The sequence below is a fragment of the Cnephaeus nilssonii genome (genome assembly GCF_951640355.1).
Source record: "Cnephaeus nilssonii genome assembly, chromosome: 1".
NCBI classification, from domain to species: domain Eukaryota; kingdom Metazoa; phylum Chordata; class Mammalia; order Chiroptera; family Vespertilionidae; genus Cnephaeus; species Cnephaeus nilssonii.
The window spans coordinates 93,448,434-93,466,568 of NC_137072.1; the positions used below are offsets into that span (position 1 = coordinate 93,448,434).

General features: G+C 45.5%; 1 protein-coding gene across 6 annotated transcripts in view; it reads left to right on the forward strand.

Moving 5' to 3' along the window:
- RBM47 (RNA binding motif protein 47) overlaps nt 1-18,135 on the forward strand; it is a 157,424-nt gene that overhangs the window by 54,882 nt on the left and 84,407 nt on the right. For 5 of the 6 annotated variants that reach the window (XM_079777764.1, XM_079777762.1, XM_079777761.1 and 2 more), the window contains exon 2: nt 12,449-12,533. The gene's annotated coding sequence lies outside the window, so the exon portion shown is untranslated. Of the gene's footprint in view, nt 1-8,536; nt 8,560-12,448; nt 12,534-18,135 lie in introns of those variants that run through there. The other variant, XM_079777765.1, reaches the window with a different exon arrangement.

The window sequence follows — 18,135 nt, forward strand, 5'->3', positions numbered from 1 at the left end:
GGTGAGCATGGAGTTAGAGCTTCCTTGGCCCGGGATGACCCCGGGCTGTTTCACAGCAGGCCGACCTTCTCTTCCTTCTGAAGTCCAGTGGCTTCCAAAGTCCCTCTCCCCATCAGTGCTTCCGTGTGCTCTGCCGGCTTTCACCTGGCCGGCTTTTCCCAGGCTTCCAAAAGGGACCACCCTTCCTTCCGGTAGTCACGTTGTTTCTGTGATCACATTCCTCTTGCAGTGTTGGAGCCAGACAGACCAGGTGGCCTTTTTCTGTTGGCTTTGCGTATCTTTCAATCTAGTGGGTCTTGAAGGTGATATTTCAAGGGGCTAGTTCCCTGGATTGTCTAATTACAGATTGTAAAATATGCAATGGATTTAATATTAGCTTTAAAAATCAGTAAATATAACCAAACATAAAGTTTGGTGTATAATAGAGTAGAAGAAACAGGTTTCAAGTTATATATAGATGAGCAGACCATGCGTTGTGGACCTCTAGCAAGTGTTACTGATTGGATGAATGAATGGATGGATGGATGGATGGAAGGAAGGATGACAAGAGATTTCTGATCTCCTAATAGAAGGATCTCTTATTTTAAAACAATGGAATAATGCCAGAAAAACCAAGGTGTAAGTCTCAGCCTACCTCTTAGAAGCCTTTTTTTTTTTCCCCAACAAGACAGTATCCCCAAGCTTCAGTTTCTTCACTGAAAGCAGGCTTAACAGTCCCCACCTTGTTTGGTTGTAGGATTAAAACCAGACACATAGTCTGTGTTAATACAGTGTCTGGCACATAGCCAGTGTGAAAAACATGGCAAATAGTGAAAGAAAAGGGAACAGCATCCACTTCTGATTTGGTACAGTGGTCAGCAGTCAAAGGGGACACTGTACAGACTATATTGAACTTGAGATGCCGAGGAGGCAGGGAAGATCAGGGAGCAGGTTGAGCCCTACCTCCAGGCTGCTCAGGCTTGTGACATAGGGTGGCACTGGAGGGGAGGGGGGGAGTCTGCAGAGCCAGGCACCTGTCCTTTCACCGAGGGATTAATTATAAGCTCCAATTGGGTTTTCAAAAAATTGAACCTGCAAAGAATGCCTTGAGCTCCATTGGTCATCGAGGGTGGAAGGAAGTGCTGGGCCATGCGAAATCTCACTCCTGTGCCTGGGGGACGAGGAGATGAGCACTTCTGTTTTTTTTTGAAATATATTTTATTGATTTTTTACAGAGAGGAAGGGAGAGGGATAGAGAGCTAGAAACATTGACGAGAGAGAGACATCGACCAGCTGCCTCCTGCACACCCCCCACCAGGGATGTGCCCGCAGCCAATGTACATGCCCTTGACCGGAATCGAACCTGGGACCCTTCAGTCCGCAGACCGACGCTCTATCCATTGAGCCAAACCGGTTTCGGCGAGCACTTGTGTTTTAAGGCTGACTTTAGCGAGGGCTTCAGGCATCTTAGGGGGCTCTGCGCTTTTCATGGAGTGCATTCAGATCCTGCGAGTGATGTTGGTGGGACCTTTTACTGCCAGTGACCCTGGCCATGTTAGGAAATTCCTAGTGATTGTGAAAATTCTGAGTGGTTTGGCTGTGTTTGAACAACAGCGTTTCAGCTGACTAGTCTGGTTTTTAACTGTTGTGCCTCTAGGAGGGTTGGGGCAGAAATGAGAGAGAACAGGGTAATGCCTGAAAGTGAGTGCCTGGCTATGGGTGAATGAGTCAAAGACCTGCTTGCTAATAATTCATTAGCATCTATCATATTTAATTTGAAAAGAAAAGAAGGGGGGGCATTTTGGAGAGTGAACATTAAGAACTGCTTGAAATATATAGATTTGAAGGAACACGGAGTTATCTATTTCATTTGTGGTTTGCTGGGCTTGAGAGTCAGGGCCGGGCATATTTTGTGCTGCCAGCAGGAATGAGGAATTGAGAAATCATGAACAAGTGTTCTTTCTACCCTGTAATAAGGGGCCTGACTTGGCAAAGCAACAAAAATCCTGCTTTTGTGCCACCAAGAGCCTTCCGATGTGGGTGGGATCCGCAGGATGGCGGAGGCGATATTTCATGAAGCTAGGAAAGAACTTTGCTCAATTCAGGTTTTCTCTGCCCCTGTGTTGGTCACTCACATAAGCAAAGTTAGAAGCAGTGTTTTATATTTAACACTCAGTCTCTCTTCTCAGATACTCAACTCACTTTTTAAACATTTCAGACAAAATCCACAATGTTTGCTTCAGATTTTCTCACTTGACACTACCCTGCACTCTGGGGCCCCAGTTTCCCCACCTGCAGTAATACCTGTTTTGAACTCTAAAAAAGGCGACCGTTTAAATAGGGCAGAGGCCAAACACTGGCGAGGGAGCTGTGAGAAATTCAAGACAGTATGATTTACACTCAGTGCGTTCCTAATCTAGCTGGGAAGACAAGATCTAAACGGGTTAAAAGTTAAATGCTAAGAATAATAGAGTGAAGTAACCACCCAGAACGATAGAGATAGCACGTCACTGGGCAGCACATGATGAATTTCCAAACAGCATTGCCCAGGCATGGAGGCTTTCACAATTCAGAGGTTGGCGAGGACCTCGTGTGTGTCTGCTGTGAGGTGCTGCCGGCCCCTGGCTTTCTTTTGTGCAACTCAAGACTCATTCATTCATTCACTCATTCACTCAACACATATTTATGGCGCTCCTAGGATGTGTCAGGTGCTGTGCTACGTGCTGGGGATGCAGAGGGGAGCACAGACAAGGATCCTGCCATCATGGAGATGGCAGCCTGGTGGGGACAGCCAGGCAGGTGGGCAAATGGACTCACACGTATTGAAGGGCAGATCATGATGGGTGCTGCGAGAGAAGACTTAACACCAAGATGTGAGAGAGAACCAGGGCGGGTATTTAATTTGGGGTGCTGGGAAGGCTTCCCTGAGGAAGTTGCATTTGAACCGAGATCCGAAGACTGGAATCCACCTCACGTACTTGGTGAAGTGAGAACCCTGCTGGGCCAGACTAACTAGCATCTTTTATTTCCACAAATAAAAAGCCAAAACACATTTATCACTGCTCTGTGTTCCGGACATTGGGGAAGTCATTGTGCAGTGAGCACGTGCTTCCATGCACACACACACACACACACACACACACACACACACACACCATCTCTGCTTGCACAGCCTCCCGCTCCACCTACGGCTCTCCCACGCCACTGTGCAGAACGTATGAAAGAATGTGGGAAGATCATACCAGATCCCTAGCAGGTTTGCCTCCGTGTTTCCCAGAAGCTCCTGGAGAGGCATTCAGGGAAGGCAATGTTTTAATCACCAAAAAGCTTTGTACGCCCTCTTTCTGAACGTGGCCATGACCTCCTAGGAAATCCACTGTGCTCGGGTTACCATCCCCAAGCCCTCCTTTAGCTGGGGTCATCGCTAGTCCTAATCCGTCTTCATGGGTGACAACACAAGTCCGCCCCCGCCATTCACCTCTGCATCTTATTTCCTGGAGCCGCACCAGAAAAATAGTTGAGGCAATAACTGTTCTCCAGGTCACATCGGCATCCTCGATGGGAGAGGCAGGATAATGTGCCCCAAGCACAGCTGCAGAACGAGCCTGTTGTCACACTGAATTGCACTCCCAGCGTTGCCACCACCTACGTGTGTGACTTTGGACAGGTTGCTTCTCTGCGTTAAGGTAAACCCGAGACATCCTGGCCCGAAACCCATTGGGTCAGATGTGCTTTGGAATCCAGAGTATTTCAGATCTTAGAAAGATAATGTGCTGATGCACTCCACATTGCTTAATCCCACTTGCCAAGTCTGTAGCAACGCCCCCTATTCAAACACTTCTCTATTTCTTCAGCAAAGCGCATGGGTATGCAGACCTTCTGGACCAAAGGAAGTCTGCAGGGCGTCTCGGTAGAGACTAGAGTGTAGATTTGGCTGCGCATTGATTTCTGAAAGGGACTTGGGTTTTGTAGTATCTCTTCCACGGGTGAGGTGTTTGTCTTGGGAGGGGTCAAGGAGGAGAGGTATGTAAAGTGCTGAGAACAGAAGGCACCGTGCACGTGTAAGCTGTGGTTATACTAGTAAAGCGAACTTACTGTTATTACCAAACCCCTGTAGGCTGAGTATAAACTGAATCTGCTCTGTCACTTTCTTCTCTTCTTCCTCCCAGCAAATAGGCCATGACTGTGTGCCAGGCACACTGCTAGGTGCCGCAGGGAAACTAATATGACCCACACCGGGCTCCTGCCCTGCAGTACGGTCTCGGCACCTAAGGCCGTGACCAGTTTACTGCCAGCTTATCCTCCCTCCCTCCCTCTACCCATCCCTCCCTCCCTTTCTTATTTGCATATCCCAACTTTTCATATTCCACGTTTTCCTTGGTATTTCCAGGCTGTGCTATTTGAATTATGTTAGAATTAACCAGCCCCCAGATGTACTATTGGGCCTCATATGTTGTCAAACTGCATATTAAAGGGAGAGAGGACAGGAAGCAGTAACACATGACACAGTAACTGGAAATGGCTCTCGGATAGGAAGTTGTAGTTGAGACAGAGAAGAGGGGAAGTACACAGAGCAGTCGAAAGAGCCCTGAGAGCAGGATTATGGGAGCTGTTATTCAGGCGCACTTGTGCTGAGCGCATTCTCTGTGCCAGGTACCGTGCTGGGCCCTGGGATTATGGAGACGAACAAGGCAAGCACTGTACATCCTTTAAGCGGTCTGGTATTTGCTGATGTTTGCTGCTTCTGTGTGTGTCTGGAGGCACCAGCCAACCTCTCTGAGCTTGTGTACTTATCTTCAAAACTAGAGGGCTGCAGTAGGTTGTAAAACTAAGGCCCCATTTTACCTTCCAAAGTCTGTGGTCCCAAAGAATTATTCAGCAGAGCATGTTGGTCAGCCACTGTCCATCACTCTGGAATTCGAGTAAAGGATATAGGCGTTTCTTGCCATAGGAGAGACTTGACGCAGACCGTGTTGATACTGACAGCATATTTTATTAGGGCTTATCATCTCCCCAAGCAGATTTATTATCATTTCTCAAATAATAAGTACTGGCCGCTGTGTTTGAGGAGAAAAAGCCCCTTCTCTCATGGAGCTCACATTTCAGTGGGGCAGAGAGATAATAAAAAATGATAAAAGTAAATAAGCAGATAATGTAATGTCAGATACTAATAAACGCAGAGACAAAAAATGAAGATGGTCAAGAGGAGAGTGGGTGCAGGGTTCGTGATTGGAAGTTTGTTGTCAAAGATTAGTCAAGGAAGACTTCTCGGAGGTGATGTTTGAGACCTGAATCGGGGGCAGAGCCCTGTGTCTAGGAAAGGAAATGCCAGGGGAGAGCGCATGGAGCCCTGGGAAGGATTTTGGGTTTTATTTCAAGTGTGAGCAGAAGACATGGGAGGGTTTTGAGAAGGGAAGTGACATGACTTGATTTAGAAAGAAAGGTCGCTGTGCTAGAATATGGACTCGCAGTCATTCACCAGGCATGGACGTAGCCCTGTAGAAGTTAATGTAGTCCAGCCTTATACTACTGATCTAGACTCGATGAATTTTCTTTTAAAATATATTTTATTGATTTTTTACAGAGAGGAAGGGAAGAGGGATAGAGAGTTAGAAACATTGATGAGAGAGAAACATCAATCAGCTGCTTCCTGCACACCCCCCACTGGGGATGTGCCCGCAACCAAGGTACATGCCCTTGACCGGAATCGAACCTGGGACCCTTCAGTACGAAGGCCAGGCCAATGCTCTATCCACTGAGCCAAACTAGTTAGGGCAGGGACTCGATGAATTTTTAACATCTCAACCGTTGAAATACGGCATGTCTTCCTCTATAGCCTATCTTTTCTCTCTAGATTTCTTTTACAAAAGGCCTTGTATGAAGATGAATTGCTTTCTAAAGAGAAGATGTTGCCATTTCTTTTTTTTGTTCATGCTTGTGCCATCTTTTATCTTCCTTATTCGTTCAACTTTTGAAACATATGCCATTTGATCCCCCCCTCCTCCCTCCCTTCCTTTTCTTCTTGTCTACTTCCTTCTTCCCTCCCTCTGTCCTTCCTTCTTTGCTTTTATTAAACAAATGCTTCATGTTTCATAAGACACCTGGATTCCCCACGTGCCAGTGTTAATAAAGCCCAGTGTTTTGGGTTGTATTTGCTTGGTTGTTGTTTTCTTTGTTCATGTAAAGATATCTTGGGAGTGTTGAATAATACTCACAGATGCTGGGATTGAAACTTTGCTTGTTCTCTTTGCCGTCCCCTTGTTTGAGACACATGCTTGCTTGTGATATGCACATTCTGTGTTGCAAAAGTGAAAGTGTGTGCTGGAGTACATTAAAATTAACCGACAATTTAAATGGAGATGCAGTGTCTTTTGAATTCATCAACCTCAAACCATATATGTTTTGTGGCAAGTCTATTTTCTTAGTTATGGAAAGCTCAGCTGTGGCACAGCCCCTATGGCCCATGTGTTCTCTTGGTGGAAACGGCTAGCACACCCACTCTCAGTTACCTTGATAAATAAATATTTGTGGGCAGGCTGGGATTGCCACCCTATTAGCTTAATAACTGCCCACTTCTGTGCTCAGAAAATATATATCAGAACCACCAGAGGGCAGCTTGTCCAGTGAAACTAGGGGTAAAAGTACTGTTCTCTAGATGTAGGATGATGAGGGTGAATTTTAAAAATGTTTCTTGCATAAGCAAGCTCTTTTACACTCCTAGCCAGCTGATGTTTTTGGAAATTGAAAGTGTGTGTGTGTTTCTTAAATCTTCACCCAAGGGTATGTTTTTATTGATTTTTAGAGAGAGAGAGAGAGAAACATCGATCAGTTACCTCCCATATGCTGCCCAACCAGGGATTGAACCTGCCACCTAGGTATGTGCCCTGACCGTCGGTAATCAAACCCACAACCTTTTGGTGTAAGGGATGACGTTCCAACCACCTGAGCTACCTGGCCAGGGTGGAAATTGTAAGTTTTAAGACAAGTTCTTTCATGCAAATATGTTTTCCCCCTTCTCTTGGGACTATAAATATCAATTTTTATGTGAATTCCCCTTCTTCCCATCTTCCACTTTGTTCAATCTTCGTTGAAGTTTAATTTCCGTATAATAAAATTTACACATTTGAAGTGATATTTGGAACATACAGAGCCTTGGAATCACTGCCCCAGTCAAGACAGAAATTTCCATCACTCTAGAAAGTTCTCTTGTGCCCCTTTGCATTCTCCCTTAGCAGGTCCCGTGGCTCCTTGAATCTTGGATCTCTGAAAACATTTTACCTGAGACAAAGCATTTTATAAATTTAAAGTCATGATCATGCACACATACTGGGGCCCTTTCTAAGAGGCTGTGGACGGACTCTAGAGATCAAGAAAATAGAGGCTGCTCCTTTCCAAGACAATTAGTGAAGAAGTTTTTAGTCTGTGGTTGGGCTGTTGGTTTAACCTGGCTCATGTTCACTGAGAGGGAGGACTGTTAATTGCAGTCATTAATTATGCATTTGTTCTTTAAAGTTTATTTCCGCCTTACTAGTTGCTAGCACTTGTCGCATTTAAGTACTTACTTGTATGAATGAACTCCAAGAATCCTTCTCAGGGGAGGGTCATTGTTATCATATTCATAGAAAGGGAAGCTGAGGTACACTCACATATGGCCTTGACGGATAAAAAGAGTGAGTAGGGTTAGTTTCCTGGTGTGAAATGTAAGATAAATGAAATGAAGAGCTTCTTAAGAAATGCATGTTCTCATTGACCAAAGTACCCAGCTTAAAAAACGAGTGCTTCTCTTTACGCACATAATGTCCTTGGGCAATGTCACCCAGGGCCATGGCTGAACACCATGACCATTCCAGTTCTGCATCCCTGACCTTGGCCAACAAGCATCCCTCATCTGTCTCCCTGGTTCCTGCCTTCATCTTCTGATGGATTGCCCTGCCTTTGGCCCTTTTTGAGTTGTGGTCAGGGTGATCTTTCTAACATGGAATTTTGGCAATGTCACCTTCCTGATTAAGATTCCCCCGTGGTTCACTGTGCACTAATATGTGAGCTCCTGGTTCTTAGCCTTGTTCGGTGGCATGCCTTGCAGCCCTCCACAGCTCACCCTCAGTCCAACTAGTTGTCATTGTCCAACGATGCCATGCCCTCATGTCCCCGGACCCAGGAACTGGGTGTTCCTTCTGTCTAGAAAGTGCCCTCTCCTTGTCCGTCAACCCTGGTTTGCCAGACAAGCTGCACCTCATCCTTCAGGCGTTGGCTCACATCTTCTTCGATTAACCTTGACTGACTTGGAGTCATTTTCTCCCCACTTTGCATTGCTTCTTGTGTATTAAGCTGGGGTCACATTGTCTTATAATGTTCTTGTTGCATCTCTATGCCCTGCTAATCTGTACCCTCCTAGAGGGTGACAACTGTGTCTTTTCAACTTGTTATTTCTAGCCTGGCTCAATACCTAGACTGCCTCTCCAGGCCATTACACTCCACGAAGGCAGAGAAGACACCTGTTTTATTCAGCACTGCTATGCCCAGTGTCTGGCCTAGGGTCATACTTAGGACAGTGAAACAAGGACCATTTCCCCCCTGGTGGTAAGTCTCATGGGGTCCCTTAGAGATTAGAGGATACATGCCTGTGGGGGAAAGGGAAGGGGAAGGGAATGGCACAGGTGTGCTCCCTGGAGGGAGAACATCCGTAGTGGGTGTCTTTAAATATCAATTGTTATTAAATGTCAGACCACAATGGTTTATTCCAGGGATTGTAACTGAAGGGTCACCAGCATAATTGGGCTCTGAATTTGTTTTCTGTGGCCTCACAGTATTTTAAAGTTTTGAAATTTGATGGCTGTAGATAGAACATATCCTCTCCTGTTTACCACTGTCTACACCACTTCAGTATCTTGCTCTTTATCTACTTCACTCATTTGTTGCTGGCTTGGTCCTGGGACATGCAGTTGAGAGGTGCAGGGAGTAGGGCAGTGTACTCGTTTGTTATAACTAAATACCACAGGTTGGGTGGCCTAAACAAGAGAAATTTATTTTCTCACAGTTCTAGAATTCTGGAGGCTCGAAGTCCAAGATCAGGGTGTCCGTGGGTTTAGTTTCTCCTGAGTTCTCTCGCTCTGGCTTACAGATGGCCACCTTCTCACTGGGCCCTCGCATGGCTGTCCCGTAGTCTCTGTGTGAATGTGTCCTAATCTCTTCTTATAAGAACATCAATCATATTGGATTAGGGTCCAGCTAGATGACCTCTTTTTTTTTTTTAATTTTCTTTATTGATTAAGGTGTCACATATTTGTCCTCATCCCCCCATTCCCATCCCACACCCCTCCCCACGGATGCCCCAACCCCCTGTTGAACGTAACCATTGGTTAGGCTCATATGCATGCACACAAGTCCTTTGGTTGATCTCTCCCCCCTCCCCCCACCCTCCCCTATCCTCCCTCTGAGGCCCGATAGTCCGATCGATGCCTCCTTGTTTCTGGTTCTGTTGTTGTTCATCAGTCTATGTTGTTCATCATTTCCCCTAGATGAGCGAGATCATGTGTCACTAGAGATATACTTATATGAACTGAATGTGAGATGAGCAATAATAGTTATGCTGACAGGCAAATGAATCAGTCTGTAGTGAGTTTCTTTCTGGACCAACAGTTCTTTTGAGACCCAATATCAATGTCCATCAGTTCCTTATGTGTACATGTCGGCACTGACCCCTCAGCTCTGGATGGTGGGCAAATGGTGGTAATGCAGGTCCGATTCCCTCTGGTTTGATCTTGGCCGGACCCAGGGGCATGTCTTCACCCGGACCCAGGGGCACGGCTTCACCTGGACCCAGGGGCTGCGTGGCCTCACCTGGACCCAGGGGGTGCGTGGCCCCACCTGGACCCAGGTGCGCGCGGCTTCACCTGGACCCGGGACCCAGCCTCACCCGGATCCAGGGGCACACGGCCTCACCCAGACCCGGGATCCAGCTTCACCCGGACCCAGGGGCACGTGGCCTCTCCCAGACCCAGGGTCGCGTGGCCTCACCCGGACCCAGGACCCAGCCTCACCCAGATCCAGGGGCACACGGCCTCACCCGGATCTGGGATCCAGCTTCACCTGGACCCAGGGGCGCGTGGCCTCACCTGGACCCAGGGGCGCGTGTCCTCTCCCAGACCCAGGGGCGCGTGGCCTCACCCGGACCCGGGATCTAGCTTCACCCGGACCCAGGGGCGCGTGGCCTCACCCGGACCCAGGGGCGCGTGGCCTCTCCCAGACCCAGGGGCGCGGGGCCTCACCCGGACCTAGGTGTGTGCAGCCTCACCCGGACCCGGGACCCAGCCTCACCTGGACCCAGGGGCACACGGCCTCACCCGGGCCCGGGACCCAGCCTCACCCGGATCCAGGGGCACACGGCCTCACCCGGACCCGGGATCTAGCTTCCCCTAGATGACCTCTTGTCAGTAGTTAATTACCTCTCTAAAGGCTCTATATCTAAATATAGCCACATTCTGACATACAGGGGGCCAGGGCTTCAACACATGAATTTGGTGAACACTATTAATCTCGTTACAGGCAATCACACGAACTCTCAAGTACTGTGGCTTCTGCCTTGTGTCTGATGTATGTTTTAGGTAACACATTAATAAAGAGGAACTCAGGAACCGTCAGAGAGAACAGTTTGACCAAGGCAGAATCTGGACAGACGTCACTTGCACCTGCCCAACACCTGGTCTACACTCTGATCCCCTTGATCTTGGGACCATGTTCATGTTTCCTAAACAACTGACATTTAGTTATTAATATGCCAGGTAGAATTTAGGTGCTTTTCAGTTTGGAAATATATATCCGTTCACTCTGAAAACTGACATGCAGGCTGCAAACTTTCTTTGTCCAGGGTTCAGTGGACAGCAGAGGTAAAAGTCAGATAATGACATGGCACCGCCTCCATTTGCAATAAGCAAACAGCTAGGTCCTTTATTACCCTTGAAACTGGCATTCGTGACACAGGTTGGACTCAGAGAAGCAAGGCAAATGCCAAGTTTCTGTGGGTCAAAGTTCCTTCAACCACTGTATGTTAATCAAAAGCTCAACCTTAGTTAATTAGGCCATTGAGTTGGGGAGAACTTTGGAACAAATGATTGCTGAGTTGGACCACAGGCGTTAGCAGAATTCAGTGTTTCATTTCCCAGAGGTAGGTTGTGGACTCATGGTCTTTGTTGGAGAAGGTAGGAGTGAGATTCTTGTGGAGTTTTATTCACTCTTCGTGGGGAAGTAGCATAAGAAAATCTTCTGTACAAGGGCTAGCTAATCAAGTGTATTTACTTAAAGATGAGCTGAATAGTTATAGAATACTAGAGGCCCGGTGCATGAAGATTCATGCACTGGAGCGGGGGGGTCCCTCAGCCCGGCCTACCCCCTCTCACAGTCCGGGAGCCCCATCACACCTCTGCTGCTGCCACTGCCAGAAGCGCAAGCCTTGGGCGGCCCTGGTTACCTGAGCCTTGGGCGGCCCTGGGCAGCTGGGCAGCTGCCATCTGAGGCTTGCCTGCACCTCGGGCCGGCCCTGGGGGGCTGAGGGCACTGGGCACCGCCATCTTGTGGCTGTGGGCGCCGCCATCTTTGAGGGTGGAGCAGTCAATTAGCATATTCCCTCCTTATTAGCTATGGGTGCCACCATCTTTGAGGGTGGGGCAGCAATTAGCATATTCCCTCCTTATTGGCTGTGGGCACCGCCATCTTTGTAACAGCATGAGGGTCAATTAGCCTATTCCCTCTTTATTAGATAGGATTAGTTATATATGGGCAAAATAGCCAGATATACAGGGCTGCCAAAAATAAAGGAACATTTAAAATACTAACAGCTCATAATACTTTAAGCAATTTTGAGTGTTTGGTGATTTAAGATCACAATTTAATGTGTCTCTGCAGAAAGAAATGGAAATGAATATAATATTCATAGCTGCCCTCCATGAATGTTTTCTTTCACATGGGGCCCCAAGGGCTTTGTATCTGTCATCTTATTTATTGTCACAATGTCCTCAACAGGTGGGTTACATTAGGCCCAAATTAGATGAGTTAAAGGAGGCTCAGAGAGGTTGAGTAAAATGCCCAAGATCACCCAGGTGGCAAGTAGTAGAGCTGAGTTTTGAGCGCCTGGGAAAACCTGCGATCTTCTCTTCCCTATCACCACCTCCTGATACATTTTCCTCTTCTCTCCTTGTAAGATTTTCTTTCTTGAATGTCCTTCAGCTAATATGAACCTGAATGGCCTTGCACAGTTGACCTATTTTCTCCATGTATGTGGGCCAGTAGAAATTTACTATACTGTCCGGTTATGTAGTTTTCCCTGTGATCCATGCACACACTGAGATGTGTGATAATAATTAAACACCGTCTTCATCTAACCCCTCCTTCTCCATCCCTTTTAGCGGTCATCGATGGCATACCCCTTATTAGCGGTCTCTGGTTCAGTGGTGTTTTCTTTTCCATTTCACAGTTCACGTAACAGAGGCCTTGGAAGGACACTTTGCATCAGGACACCCCGCAGAGATCAGCCATTCCTGGGCTCACGGAGAGGTTTGGTAAGCTACCTCTTCACCTCGGCTCAAATGAACATAATCCCGGGGTGGAGAAAAGTACTGAACATTGCATAGTGACATTCACAGGCTAATCCCCACTTTTTTTTTTTTTTTTTTTGACCAACACATATGGTTCTGCTTCTGGTGTTTGTTTAATTTACTAGGCCACAGTGCTCTGTATATTTATAGGCATGAATGTCTCCAGAAGATTCCATAGTCACAAAGAATGACAGAAGCTATATTTGAATGACTTTGCTTCAACGCTTTTACTAACGAGTTTTTCCTGTAGTGTTTACTGCATTTCATCAACTCAAGAATGCATTTCCAAGAGATCAATCAAAGGACTTGTATGCATGCATATAATGCATAACCAATGGACGCAAAACTCTGGGGGGTGAGGGCATATATGGGAGTGGGGTGGGGGGGCAATGGTAAGATATGTACACATATAATACCTTAATAACAAAAATTGGAAAGAAAAAAAAAAAGAAATTGCAAAAAAAAAAAAAAAGAATGCATTTCCATCCCACAGTTTAACATGTCTGAAATTGAGGTGCATCTTCTGGAACTTAGACATGGTGAAACATAGCATTTCTCTGATCATCCCCAGGGACCAATGTCAAGTGTTTTCTACCTCCTGTTTTCCACAGAGGTCAAATGCCTTTTTTTTTAAAGGTAGGAAGTGAATATTTTTCTGTTAAAGAGTAAGTCAATAAAAATTTTGTACTTACCAAAGAAAGAATTTAGGATTCTCATACTGAGAGAAAAAACAATTTTTTTCAGTGACTTCAGATGACGATTGTGAGATTAGTGGCCCTGGGCCCTCACAAGCAGCGGTGATGGCACTCAGAACAGCCCAGAATCAGACACTCTTATCCAAAGCCAGGTCCCCTCCAGCAGTCCACATCACAGGACTTGCAACTAAAATACTGTGCTGTGCCTTCAGCATGATTTGTCAGCACCTGTTTGTCTGTGAATGAGTTCAAGCCAGCATTCATGTAGAATGGGCAGGATTCCCCAAGCTACATGGGTCTGATTTTTATGGACTTGAAGATTTGCAGAACCTCCCCTCTGGAGGATAGAACACTAATGCTGAAATCAGTAGGCTACGGGTAAATGGGTTAACAAACATTTTCTGAGCACCTGCTATGTGCCACGCTCTGTGCTAGGCACTGGGTAGTTAAGAGATGAAGACAGAAGGGATTGGATTTCTGTCCCCAGGAAGCTAGCTGGGCTAGTACTCAAGGCAGACATTAAATAATAGAAGAATAATGAGTGGATTGAAGAAGTGTAAGGAGTTAAGGAAGTTTGAAATTGGAGGCCTTAACCTAATCGTCAGTGGGAGGGGCAGCTATCAGGGAAAGTTTTTTGGAATTTAAGTGGTATTTTAACTGAGACTCTGAAGGAGAAGGAATGGTTTGCTAGGCATAGGGAGATTGGGGGCAGATGATAGTGACTGCACCAAGTGAGAAACAGCCTTTCCTGAGGGTCTCATAAAAGGCAAGCGAGTGTCAGGTTCAAGGTTTAATATGAACCTGATGAGGAAAGGATTCAGATAAACAGATGTCTATTGTAAGGACTTGGTCAAATTTCAGGAAGAATCTTTAAAACCACTTAGAGATTTATTTCAAACTGATGATCAGATTTTTTTGTTTTTGTGTGGTTCAGACATAAATTCTTTCTTCTCTATCAGCGTTATTTCCCCGAGCTGGATCTCAAGCCCTGTTTTCCTGCCAGTCCTTTGAATTCTCTCCAAATCTGTGTCTGAGTTTCCCTCACTTCCCTCCAACAGGGACGCAATCAGCTTCCAGTGAGAGATTGCTTTCATCAACAAATGTGTTGTTTTCTTCTTTTTCTCTACTTTCTTGATGGTATCAGGAAAGGGTCATCATTGGCATGATTCCCCCCACCCAAAGGCCAGATTCTTCAAAATAGAAAATAGATGGTTTAAATAGAACAGACAGAGACCAGCTACTTGAACCTGCTTCTGCTTTTGGATCATTATGAGATTCTCAAGTTTCAAATCTTGGTGCTCGATGTTGACATTTTATATCAAGAGTACTGCTGAGCTGAGCCTCTTTGACCAGTAACTAAACTGACAGATTCAGAAATTCATGCATGTGCATGCATGTATGCACACACATACATATGGAACCCCAGTTCCAATGGATTGGCCATCTCAAGATTTCTTGTTTCTTAATCATGAGTGAATTTGATGTGGTCATTTTCTAAAAACATATTTTATTGATTTTTTACAGAGAGGAATGGAGAAGGATAGAGAGTTAGAAACATTGATGAGAGAGAAACATCAATCAGCTGCCTCCTGCACACCTCCTACTGGGGATGTGCCTGCAACCAAGATACATGCCCTTGACCGGAACCGAACCCGGGACCCTTCAGTCCACAGGCTGACACTCCATCCACTGAGCCAAACCAGTTAGGGCCGATGTGGTCATTTTTTGAGAGGTCTCTTGAATTTGGGGCTGACCAGAACTAGCTAGATTTTTTTTTTTAAAGACCAATCTATTTAACAGGCCTAAAAATTTGGGGTGGGGGGCTTATTTACCTCAATCCGAGATAAGGTTGTTCTGTTTTCCCCATACAAAAGGAAAGAGTATATCACTAGCTATGATTGATATAAAGAAATTTTAAGTTTTAGTATTAACTATTGGTGACCTCTTGGGTCAGTCCTCTTGAAAAGTTAATATCTAGATCATTACTTGATTTTTCTCAAGCCACAGCAATTCTGTTTCCCCATCAAGATATGGGCATCGGAAGTCAGATGGTGGAGGTTCCTGGGAAAGAGGAAGAGAAAAAAATCATGGAGTTCCTGATGGAAACTTTAAATAGCTAAACATTTTGGGTTTTTTAAAATATATATTTTATTGATTTTTTACAGAGAGGAAGGGAGAGGGATAGAGAGTTAGAAACATCGATGAGAGAGAAACATGGATCAGCTGCCTCCTACTGGGGATGTGCCCACAACCAAGGTACATGCCCTTGACCAGAATCGAACCTGGGACCCTTCAGTACACAGGCCAACGCTTTATCCACTAAGCCAAACCAGTTAGGGCTAAATAGCTAAACATTTTGAATGCTGACCCTTTCCTACTCATCATAGCCTAGATTTCTATTCCAAGGCAGTTAATAAATTAAAAAGTGGACATTGTTTAATCTTCAAATTGAAAATACAAGTTGATTTTGAAAAGGAGGAAAGATAGGCTGCTTAAGACATTGTTTTCTATGGTGAATGGCTCTTCATGCTTCTGAATGATAGCTATCATTTAGCGGTTGCAGATCCTCTTTAGAAACAGATTTCCCCCAAATCCCTAAAATTTATCAGAAGGTAGACATTTTAGAAAATGACTTTCCCATCATTTTTCCCCCCAAGAAGGCAGATTGTAACTCAAAGAGGACTTAAGGTAAGCTTTGTACAACTCCTGTGGTCTGTATGAAGGAAACTTACTAAAGAACAAATACACACAAAGGTCAAGCAAAAGAGTTGAAACAGATTCTCTTTTGTTTAATCAGCTACTAATCAGGACCTGTCACAAAATGACACCAGGATGTTGAAGACAATCCCTAAAAGCAGGTTCTAAATGTGATTTTTCTGCTTTTTCACTTGAACATAGAAGAGATGTTTTTCCATCACATGTTACTTTTTAATATTTACTTGGTACCATGTAACTTATTACTACACAGAGGGGGAATAAAGGCCTGTAGTTTAATTTAATAGACCTACAAAGGACCCCCCACATGAAAAGATATGGAAGATATTGGGGCAGGTGTATAAGGATACAAAGATGATTCAGACATGATCTTTGCCCCAGAAGAGTTTAAGAGGAAATGGCTATAATGATAAAAGGGTAATATGCTAATTAGACCTGACGTCCTTCCTGACAAAGCCGGGGCCCAAGGGAAGCCAGCCCAGGTCCCAGGTATCTGCTGGCGGCCAGAGGAGGGAAGCAGCCCGGGTCCCGGGTGCCTGCCAGCGGTCGGATGAGGAAAGCCGGTGCCAGCAGCCAGGGGAAGGAAGGCCTACTCTTGCACAAATTTTTGTGCATCGGGCTTCTAGTTAGTAATAAAACAGGAGTTAGAACAAGCAACATCATAACTCAAATATTTAATGGCACGTTTGAAAAAGCAGTGGAAGTTAATGGATCCTCTTTTCTCATCTGTATCCACATTTACCAGAGAGTAAACTCATCACTCTGTTGTCTGGACATGTTACTTTTTTCTGATCTCTGATCCAGTTGAACAAAAGTAACCCTGAAGTCCTTTGCAGTTTATAATGATCCATATGTAATTACCACGGTGATATAAGCTGAAGAACTTTCCAAAAAGACTTAGTGTCAGAGTAACTGGGCCCAGCTCACCCATAGCCCGTTGTGGATACTGTCAACCAGTGACTTCATAACGAGGCATCTCTGTAACTAAGATGATCCTGAGGTTGTTTTCCAGAGCCAAATGGACATAGGTTTGGGAAAACTGATTTTCATAGGGAATAACAAGTTTTCCCAGGGGGGATGATTTCCCTTTAAAATTATTTCATCCACATGGGCAAAAGTTCATAGAGCCAGCCGTTCCTTTGGCAGTCTGCTCCTTGATGACTTGCTGTTTGTAAAACAACCTAACCCATTTTTAAAACTGAAAAGGTAGCGTGGTGGCTGTGGGCCACGACTCAGCCAATAACATGACGGCTGACAAGCGGACGCACCCCTACAAAAGGAGGACTGTCTTTCTACAAGGAAGAGGTTTATTCCCAGGAAGGACAAGGAAAAGGAAAGCTGTGGGCATCAACAAGATGTGTGTGTCTTTTGGCAGAATAACAGGTCAGCGATGGCCTTACGCTTTGTCGGAGGGTATTAGATGCTGTGGAAAGCAAGGAGAATTCTCCAAGGTTATGAGGCTGAAATCTGTGGCTCAAGTCAGCATCGACCCTTTAGGCAGATTTCATAGGCAACACTCAAAAGTCAGCCCTGAAATTTCCAAGAACAAGGTCTTCGAACCAGGCATTAGACGTGTACCAACGTTATGCTGCGTTGGGGCCTCGTCCAAGGCTGTGCTTTGGTTCACGCAGGTTGCCCCCAGGTGTCAGCAGTTGCTTCCGGAAGGGCAGACAGAAATGGCATGTCTGATGTACACTTCGGCCATACTCACGGGTGTCTAGGCTGCCAAGAAACAACAGTAACAGAACAAGCACATTGCTTTCATCAAGAATAACAAAGAATGGAGTGGTTATTAAAGACTCAGGCTGGGGTGAAAGGGAGCTGAACAGACTTTTACATCTAGGCAGGTCAGTACCTACTGATTTTGTCCATCTCCGTTTGTGCAGACAGCCACTAAATGATTCTTAGAATCATAACATGTTAGAGTTAAAAAGGAACTCTAGAGGTGATGGTGAAAATAAATGATAAATAATGATAACATTTATTGAGTGCTCACTAAGTGCCAGGCACAAAAGAAATCTTTTACTTGCATTGTCTCTCTTTTTTTCTCTCTTTATTGATTAAGGTATTACATATGTGTCCTTATCCCCCCATTGCCCCTGACCCCCCAGTCATACCCTCACCCCCCTGGTGTCTGTGTCCATTGGTTAGGCTTG